The sequence below is a fragment of the Tiliqua scincoides genome, chromosome 11 (assembly GCF_035046505.1).
Source record: "Tiliqua scincoides isolate rTilSci1 chromosome 11, rTilSci1.hap2, whole genome shotgun sequence".
In the NCBI taxonomy this organism is placed as follows: Eukaryota; Metazoa; Chordata; class Lepidosauria; order Squamata; family Scincidae; genus Tiliqua; species Tiliqua scincoides.
This window is the reverse complement of record NC_089831.1, coordinates 5,314,163-5,324,301: the sequence shown is the minus strand read 5'-3', so window position 1 is coordinate 5,324,301 and position 10,139 is coordinate 5,314,163. Positions and strand designations below refer to the sequence as shown.

Below are 10,139 nucleotides of genomic sequence, written 5' to 3'. Positions count from 1 at the left end.
GATGGTCAGAAATAAGTTCTTTGTTCTCACACAGAAACTTATATGTTGCCCATATGATTTTATTTCTTGTTTTATATATTGTATATCTTTAGTTCTTGAATTGCAAGCCACCTTGAGCATTTTAATAATAATAATACAGGTATTTATATACTGCCTTTCTTGGTCGTCCGATTTCTCCTCAGACTTTATTCAAGGCGGTTTACATAGGCAGGCTATTTAAATCCCCGTAGGGATTTTTACAAATTGAAAGAAGGTTCTATCTTTCAAGAACCACAACATTTCAGATGTTTCTTTCTGATTTGGTTTCACATTCTCGCCTCCATCCTCCCATGCTCAGAGCAGATGGAATAACTCGGCTCAGCTTGTCAGCTGCTTCAAGGTCGTATTTGCTATGCCATAGGAAAGGCAGGACATCAATCAGTCAATCATTCAATCAATCAGTTGTTCCACAGAGCTGTGTTTTTCTTTGACTATGGAAAATGGTTGCTTTGGGAGAAGTTTTTGAGTTTTGCACAGGTGTACAGTGTCCTTGGTTGGTTAAACCCAGAAGGCACACCTTGGTCCAAAATGGCTGCCTTTCCCCTCAGGAGTGCAGCATAGGCAGGCCTGTTGCCTCAGGCTGAAAAGGGCGGGAAAAACCGTTAAGAGAGAGGGGGCATTGAGGGAGAACCAAACTGAAGGCTTAGAATGAAAGGTCCGGCACGCAGTGCATCACATGAGGCAGTGGTTCCCAATGTTTTTTCCCCTGTGTACTCATATTAGTGAAATGTTTGTAATTCATAAAGTTGCTGTTATTGCAAATTTATTTTTGAAATATATATTTATATTTATATATTTACAGCAAGCCTTCTCGGTAGTGCCGCCACAACCACAACAGTGCTTTGGTTTAAATCATTGCCCTCCTCCAAGTTGCTATTGCTTTTCTGATTTTTTTAAAAGTTGTTTTATATATTGTACATTTATGTACATTATTGTACATTTTTTATCTTGAATTGTGAACCGTTTGCTCTGTTAAAGGAAAGATGGAATAGAAATCTTTCAAATAAATAAATAAAAATTAGGGGAGACAATTAGGGGAGGTGCTGTGCACCAACCCCAACATTTTGAATGTCACCATAGGCTAGATGCAGCAGTGGTGCATTTGTGCACCCGTTGGACATCTCATTCTGAACAAAGAGGGGCTTTAAATGACATGCCTGTTTCATCCTAACCATAAGCTTGGCACAGCTGGGTGTGGAATAATCACAGTATCTCAACATCCCTCAGCATGGGACTGCCATGGCACGGTCAGGCTGCAGAAACATTGCTGGCACATGAAACTGCAGGCACTGATGGCTGCAGAAACACAGGCACATAAAACATCAGAAAAATCAGAGATTTGGTATTGGCATTGGCCTTTAAAGCCCTTCATGGTTTAGGTCCAGGTTATCTGAGAGACAGCCTTCATACATTCCAGCCTGCTCTCTTAGATCATCTGAGGGGCTCTCTTTCAAGTGCTGCCATTATCCCAAGTTAGAGGGATGGTGGCACAGGGGGTGAGACTTCTCTATAGTGGCATCACAGCAATGCAATTCCCTACCAGGGGAACGAAGAACTTCCCCATTCCCTCATGGTCTGCCATACATTCCAGCCCACTCTTTTAGGTCATCCTTCAAGTACTGCCATTATCCCAAGTTAAAGGGATGGGGGTGAGACTATAGTGGAGCCACAACTCTGAAATTCTCTACTGGGGGAACTAAGACCTCCTGGTCTTTTGGTGAGGGCTTAAACCATCCTGTATTAGGGTGATGTGTCATTGGCTGTCCCCTGTGTCTATATAGCAGTGCTTCAGTAGAAATAGTTGCCCTCTACCATATGATTTTATTTCTTGTTTCATATATTGTATATTTTTAGTTCTTGAATTGTAAGCCAACTTGAGCATTTGCTCTGGCATAGGAAAGATGCTATGCTTTTCTTACCAAGCATAGAATTGGCCTTCTTCACTACCACCGCACATTGGGTCGACACTTTCATCGAGCTGTCCACCACCACCCCAAGATCTTTCTCCTGATCTGTCACAGACAGCTCAGAACCCATAAGCCTATATATGAAGTTTTGATTTTTTTGCCCCCATTGTGTATTACTTTACACTTACTTACATTGAAACACATCTGCTATTTTGCTGCCCTTTGTCCTAGTTTGGTGATATCCTTCTGGAGCTCCTCACAATCGCTTCTGGTCCTCACCACTTGGAAAAGTCTAGTGTGTCCCCAAATTTAGCCACCTTGCTGCTCAATCCTGACTCCAGGTCATTTATGAACAGGTTGAAAAGTACTGGTCCCAGAACAGATCCTTGGGGTACACCGCTTTTCACCTTTCTCCATTGTGAAAATTGTCCATTGACACTCACTGTTTCCTGGTCTTCAACCAGTTCCCAATCCATGAGAGGACCTGCCCTTTAATTCCCTGACTGTTTTCTCAGTAGCCTTTGGTGAGGGACTGTGTCGAACACCTTCTCAAAGTCCAGATATATAATGTCCATGGGTTCTCCTGCATCCACAAGCCTGTTGACCTCTTCAAAGAATTCTAAAAGGTTTGTGAGGCAAGAGTTACCCTTACAGAAGCCATGCTGAATCTCCCTCAGTAAGGTTTGTTCGTCTATGTGTTTTGAGATTCTATCTTTGATGAGATATTCCACCATCTTACCTGGAATAGATGTTAGGCTGACCGGCCAATAGTTTCCCGGTCCCCTTTCCTTCCCTTTTTAAAGATCGGTGTGACATTTGCTATCCTCCTGTGGTACCGTGTCTATTTTAAGGGATGAGTTGCATATTATTGTCAAGAGATCAGCAACTTTATTCTTCAGTTACTTAATAACTCTTGGGTGGATGCCATCAGGGCCCAGTGTCTTATTAATCTTTAATTTGTCTATTAGGTCTGAAACATCTTCTCTTTTAACCTCTATCCTAATTAATTCCTTGGTCAGGAGGGGCCGTTCAGGCAGCAGTATCTGCCCAACGTCTTCTGCCGTGAAGACAGATGCAAATAACTCATTTAATTTCTCTGCCATCTCTGAGTCTCCTTTTATCTCCCCTTTCCCTCCCTCACCATCCAGAGGACCAACTGCTTCTCTGGTGGGTTTCCTCCTTCGAACATATTTGAAGAAGCTTTTATTATTCCCCTTAATGCTGCTGGCCATGTGTTCCTCATAGTCTCTCTTGGCTTCCCATATCACCTTCTTACATTTCTTTTGCCACTGTTTATGTTCCTTTTTATTCTCCTCATTAGGGCAAGACTTCCATTTATGGAAGGAAGCCTCCTTGCCCTTTATAGCCTCCCTAATTTGGCTCGTTAGCCATGTGGGCACCCTCCTGGACTTAGTTGAGCCCTTCTTGCTTTGCGGTATACACTTCTACTAGGTCTCTATTACTGTTGTTTTAAGCAGCCTCCGTGCACTCTGGAGAGATTTAACTCTTTTTACCTTTCCTTTCAACCTCCTTTTAACCATCCTCCTCATTTGAGGGAAGTCCACTCGTTGGAAGTAAAGAGTTTTTCGTCAGATTTGCTTGGTACTCTTCCCCTGATGTGCATGTCAAAACATATTGCAGCATGGTCACTTTTCCCCAATGGCTCAGTAACGTTTACATCTCTAACCAATTCCTGAGTACTGCACAATATTAAATCCAGAGTCACCTGTCCTCTGGTGGGCTCCATAACTAGCTGCTCTAAGGCACAGTCATTTAGAATGTCAGGAAATCTGGTCTCTCTTTCGTGACCAGAACACAAATTGACCCAGTCGATGTGAGGATAATTGAATTCCTCCATGATTACAACCCTGTCCCTCTTTGACACCTCCCTGATCTGTTTCCTTATCTTCCTTCCTTGCCAACCTTTCAAGGCATTCTAATTCAGACCTGCCTTTTCCCGCCATTATTCATTTCCTTTTGAAGTACCCTTAAAGGTCCTGGCAAGTACCCCCAGGGGTATCCGTACCCCAGGTTGGGAACCACTGATATAAGGCTTGGATGTCAAAAGCATTTCATCTAGAGGGCCAAAGTTAGCATTCATGGTGCCTGCTGAGGGCTGGAAGTGATGTCATTAAGGAGAAAGTGTTGTCATTAAGCAGATGGTGGCCAGAAATAAACTTTTTGTTCTCAAATAGAAACTCATTATCTGCAAATGACAAAAGAGAAAATGTGCAAATCTTGTATGAGAGAGCCCAATTATCAAGCTGGGACAGCCCAATTATAACAGGGGACGGATAAATTGCTTCCGGGGGCCACATTCGGTTCATGAGCCTTATGTTTGACTACTCCGATAGTTTGCACTGAGAAGGAATATTGGTAGGGAATCAGTAGGGAACCAGAGAGCCTGCCATTGGGTTCTGTGGTGGTGCTGTAGGGGAGCTGCCTAAGGAGGTTCTGGATGGACTGAGGGGAAAGTGAAGGCAGAAAGAAGAGAGAAAGGAGGAGGGAAAGTCTGAGGGCATAAATATTACACTCAGTAAATATAGCAAAAATGGCTCAACTTCTGTTGGCTCTTGCAGACTTCCTGGCAGCAGAGAAAATGCGACCCCCTGTGCAAAAGACTCTGTGGCTGGCCAGGTGGAGGAATGAGGAAATTGTTACTCCACTTCAGCTGGGCACCACCAGTGAGTATGCCAATGCCAGACGTTATGGAAAGGTATGGGATGCGCTGGGGACATATAGGGAGACTCTCCTCTCCAAAATCTCCATAGAATGGGAAATGAACACTTGCCCATATACGGAGATTCCCAGGTCCCTGAGGAGCAATCTTCTCCTCACATCTGAAGGGGAGACCTGGTTTCCCAAGAGCCAGGGTTCAGGGAGCCTTCAGGGAAGGCTGGCTGAGGGGTGCTCAGTGCCAGGAAAGGACCTCAAGCAATACTGCCAGGTCCCTTTCAGCAGGTCTGGCCAAGGGCTCTGTGGGGGGGCTCACCTCTTGGTTGGAGAGCACTGCCTCTGTCTCTTTCCTGACCAGTTTCTCTTCTATCACATGCAGGTCCCACAGGCTGATGACTTGGACTTCCTATTTCAAAAGAATTGGAGGTCCAAGTTCACAGCAAGAAGGGCAGAGGCCTGGTGGGTGGCAAGCACCAAAGGTAAGGAAGAAGAAACGCCCCCCCCCAACAGACATACACATTCAATCAATCACTCAGAGTGCACTGAGAGTTTTGGATTGCAATGTGTTACCTGACCAAGTACTTGATGTCAGGGTTTCTCACACTGTGGGTCACTGTGGGTGTCAGGGTTTTCACACTGTGGATTTCTCACAAAGTGGGTCCTGACCCAAGTTCTGGTGGGTCCCACAGAGCCTCCAGTGAAAACACGTGTGAGTTTCTCATTGCCTCAAGCAATCATTGCCACGTGTGAGATTACTCATTGCCTCAAGCCCCGAGACTATTCTAAAGCATCTCCATAGAATGGGAAATGAACACTTTCCCATCTATGGAGGTTCCCACATCCCTGATCCGCAATCTTCTCACATCTGAAGGAGAGACCTGGTTTCCCAAGAGCCAGGGCTTGGGGAGCCATCAGGGTTCAGGGGAGGCTGGCTGACTGAAGTAAACAGGTGCAAAAACACTGGGCCTTGGCCTTGGCCCAGGGGATGCAGGGGATGGACAGAGTGGATAGGGAGATGCTCTTTACACTCTCACATAATACCAGAACCAGGGGACATCCACTCAAATTGAGTGTTGGGCGGGTTAGGACAGACAAAAGAAAATATTTCTTTACTCAGCGTGTGGTCGGTCTGTGGAACTCCTTGCCACAGGATGTGGTGCTGGCGTCTAGCCTAGACGCCTTTAAAAGGGGATTGGACAAGTTTCTGGAGGAAAAATCCATTACGGGGTACAAGCCATGATGTGTATGCGCAACCTCCTGATTTTAGAAATGGGTTATGTCAGAATGCCAGATGCAAGGGAGGGCACCAGGATGAGGTCTCTTGTTATCTGGTGTGCTCCCTGGGGCATTTGGTGGGCCGCTGTGAGATACAGGAAGCTGGACTAGATGGGCCTATGGCCTGATCCAGTGGGGCTGTTCTTATGTTCTTATGTTCTTGGCAAATGTGTTTGTGCCACTCCACTTTATACTGGCCCTCACCAGACCTGCTCCGGTGGTTTTGCTCATGTGATGTGCTGAACCTCTGCAGTCTTTACCCTGCCCTGCCCTGGCCCTTGTCACTCCCTTTTTGGCCTCAAGCCATCTCTGGGATGGATGGCTAAGGCAGAGAATTGGTTTGGAGATTGATGGTCATGGATCCCAGATTGGGCTGGGAAAGTGCCAGAGGAACTGAAGTGGATACTATTGCTTGTTTGGGGTTTCTTGTTCTTATGTCTCTTGAACCAATGACATACAGCAATCCCAGATTATCAACCCTATAGGAGGGACAGGGAGGGGCGTGATGGAGATCGGGTGGCCATGTATGTCCAAGAAGGGGTAGAATCTAGCAGGGTGGAGGGACCTGGAAGCGGAAACTCCACCTCGGCTGGGCACCTCCAGTGAGTATTCAAGCACTACTGCCAGGTCTGGCCAAGGGCTCTGTGTGTGGGGGGGGGGGGCACTTCTCTGTTGGAGGGCACTGCCTCTGTCTCTTTCCTGACCAGTTTCTCTTCTATCTCATGCAGGTCCCCCAGGCAGAGGACTTGGACCTCCTATTTGAAAAGAATAGGAGGTCCAGGTTCTCTGAGGAGGGCGGAGGCCAAGTGGCTGGCACTGGAGAACAGGAGGCGAGCACCCCAGGTGAGAAAGAAAAAGCCCTCCACACACACACACATACAGAGAGAGAGAGTGCAGTGAGGCAGAATATCAGCAGGGAATCGGGAGGGATCCAGGGAGCCTGCCTTTGGTTCTGTGGTGGTGCCGTAGGGCAGCTGCTTAAGGAGGCTGTGGGTGGACAAAGGGAAAGTGGAGCCGAAGAAGAGAGGAAGGATCATGGAAAGTCTGAGGGCATGGGGTGTCACCTCTCTGAGGGGCTGCATCCCAGATGGTGGGCTCTCAGGGCGTGTGAAGCTGAGTGTGCCTGTCTCCCGGTTCCAGCCCTGCCCTGCCCTGCCCTGCCCTGCCCTGCCCTGCCCTGCCCTGGTTGCCAAGAGAAGTGCAGGGACTTAGGGGTTGCTGAGCAAAAACAGCTGAATCTTGATGGGGTCTTGTTCCTTCACCCCCTGTAGAAAGTCCTTCTAACAGGAGCTCTGTCTCTGTTTCTTCACAGGCTGCTCCGACTGTGGCTGGGAGGAGGTGAGTTCCTGCGAGGACCCAGCCTGGCCGGGGCCACCCCATACTGACCAGTGGGGAATGGAGCTCAGTTCCAACACCCTGGGATGCTGTCTGGTGTCTGGATGCCTGTGGCAGGATTGCAAGTGGGGTCCCCCTCAGGTCCTCCATATGGAACAGCTTCTCCACCGAGACCTGGAATGCCACCGTCTATGATCGATCCCTTCCGGAAGTGCCTACTTGCTCCACAGATCCAGCGGCCTCCATTGCTGACCCAGTGACGAGGACTGAAAAGATGGCAGACAAGGTCCTAACACAGAGAATTCGTGAGCTAGTCGCAGAGTCTCAGGCCCTCATGGATTTGCTGATTTTGGATGGAAGCCGGATCTGAAGGTGGGGAACACAGAGCCTCATGGGAACTTTGTGTGGAGGGCAAACTCTTGAATGACCCAAGAGCCTAGCAATGGAACTGGACAAAGAGTTGTACAGCCCAAAAAACCATCTGGTAGAGTGGAACCAGATGCCCACAACCCAAGAGACTGATGGCTTCCAGGCCAAGTTCCCAGGCAGTGTCCAGGTGAAATGCACCCTGCTGCTCAGGCTGGACCACCAGCCTGCATAGTACAAACCGGACCCTGTCTGGCTCGCTTGCTGGGCGTTCACACACAGACTCGTGCCAGCATCATTCAGGCCGTCTGGCTCGACATCAAACACAACAAGCTCCAAGACAGTCTTGAGAAGCAGTTTGACCAGATCTCTGGCTGCGTTTGCATGTGATTCTCTGAGATCCCCAGGAAACCAGTGGGGCTCCCACAACACCCAGATCCCATCAATTATGTGATCAGTGTGGACTGTAATGATCAACAAAGCCAGCCTGCTGAGACAGTGGTGTGGAGGTGGATGATCCTTCGAAGGCCCAAATGAGCAACTTCTTGGCTCCACCTCTAAGCAGCAGGAAACAGCGTCCATGGATGTCAAGATCCGTGAGACAATCGAGTCTATTACCAGCTGAAGATGCAGGGAGACTTGAGGTCTTTCCCTGCCACTGGGCACCCCACAGCCTGCCTCTCCTGTACGCTGAAGGCTCTATGTATGTCTGTGTGGGGGGGCGTTTCTTCATAATCCTTTGGTGACTGACTCCTTTCTTCAAATGAGAGCAACCAGGCCTCCGCTCTCTGTGCTGCGAACTTGGCTCTCCTACTCTTTAGAAGTAGGAGGTCCAAGTCATCAGCCTGGGGGACCTGCATATGATAGAAGAGAAACTGTCAGTGAACAGACAGAGGCAGTGCCCCCCAAAAGAGAAGCGCCCCCCAAAAGAGAAGTGCCCCCCCCCCCACAGAGCCCTGGGTCAGACCCAGTCAAAGAGACCCAGCTGTATTGCTTGAGGTCCTCCCCGGGCTCTGAGCACCCCTCAACCAGCCTCGCCGGAACCCTGAAGGATCCCCGAGCCCTGGCTCTTGGGAAACCAGGTCTCTCCTTTAGATGTGGGGAGAAGATGGCTCCACAGGGGTGTGGGCACTTCTGTGTGTAGGAAAGTGTTCACTACCCATCCTATGGAGATGCTGGAGAGGAGAATCTCCCTTGAGGTCCCCAAGGGACAGCTCCCATGCAGCACCTCCACAGAACCCAAAGGAAGGCTCTCTGGCTCCCTACCGATTCTCTACTGAAATTCCATTTTGGTGCACTCTCTCCTTCCGTATGTCTGTGCAGGAGTGTTTTTCTTCCTCACCTGGGATGTATCCCTCCTGCGCTGGAGCGCCAGCCACCGAGCCTTGATGCTCCTGAGTCTGCACTTGGACCTCCGTTCCTTTACGAAAAGGAGGCCCAGCTCATCACCCTGGGGGACCTGCAGGTGATAGAAGAGAATCTGGTCAGGGAACAGACAGAGGCAGCGCCCTCCAGCAGGGAATTGCCGCCCAAAAGACTCCTTAGCCAGATTCTGGTCAAAGAGACCCAGCAGTATTGCTTGAGGTCTTCCCCGGGCTCTGAGCACCCCTCGGTCAGCCTCCCCTGGCCTCGGTCAGCCTCCCCTGACCTCGGTCAGCCTCCCCAAGGATCCCCTGAGCCCTGGCTCTTGGGAAACCAGGTCTCTCCTTTAGATGTGGGAAGAAGATTGCTCCCCAGGGGTGTGGGCACTTCTGTGTGTAGGAAAGTGTTCACTACCCAATTCTATGGAGATGCTGGAGAGGAGAATCTCCCTTTAGCTCCCCAGCATGTCCAGCATTTCCAGAACATCAAGTATAAGCATACTTACTGGTGGTGCCCAGCCGAGGTGGAGTTTAGCTCTCCACTTTCTGCCACCCGACCGGCTGCATAGTCTTGGTCCCAGGTGACCCCTTTGCTGCCTGGAAGACTGCAAGAGTCTTTTTTGCCAAATTTCCTGAGTGTAATTTTTACACACTCCTTCCCAGAGGCAGACCCACCTCCCTGGCTGTGTCCAAGTCCAGCAGTCCCTCCGTTATCAGGCGCTCCAGGACCCTGGCCCTCAGGACACAGCACTAGGTAGGGAGTCACTGTCAAACCTTCCCAGCTCCTGCTCTGTGAACTATACCTATGGGTGGTATATACCTGGAGGTACAGTATATATACATATACCTGGGGTGCCCAGGTCAGCCTGGGGGATCTGCAGGTGATAGAAGAAAAACTGATCAGGGAAGAGAAAGAGGCAGTGCCCCCCAACACATCCCTTGACCAGGCGCACTCAGAGGGACCCGGCGGTACAGCTTGAGGTCCTTCCCTGGGACTGAGCACCCCTCAGCCAGCTTCCTCTGAACCCTGAAGGCTCCCCGAGCCCTGGCTCTTGGGAAACCAGGTCTTTCCTTTAGATGTGAGGAGAAGATTGCGGATCAGGGATGGGGACACCTCCGTGTATGGGAAATTGTTCATTTCCTGTCCTATGGAGATGCTGGAGAGATAGGAGGAAGTGAC

The 10,139-nt window shown here is 49.3% G+C and overlaps 1 pseudogene; it reads left to right on the top strand.

Annotated features, from left to right (window-relative positions):
- Positions 1-4,497: 4,497 nt before the first annotated feature.
- Positions 4,498-8,223, top strand: LOC136662426 (SWI/SNF-related matrix-associated actin-dependent regulator of chromatin subfamily D member 2-like; annotated as a pseudogene).
- Positions 8,224-10,139: the final 1,916 nt, after the last annotated feature.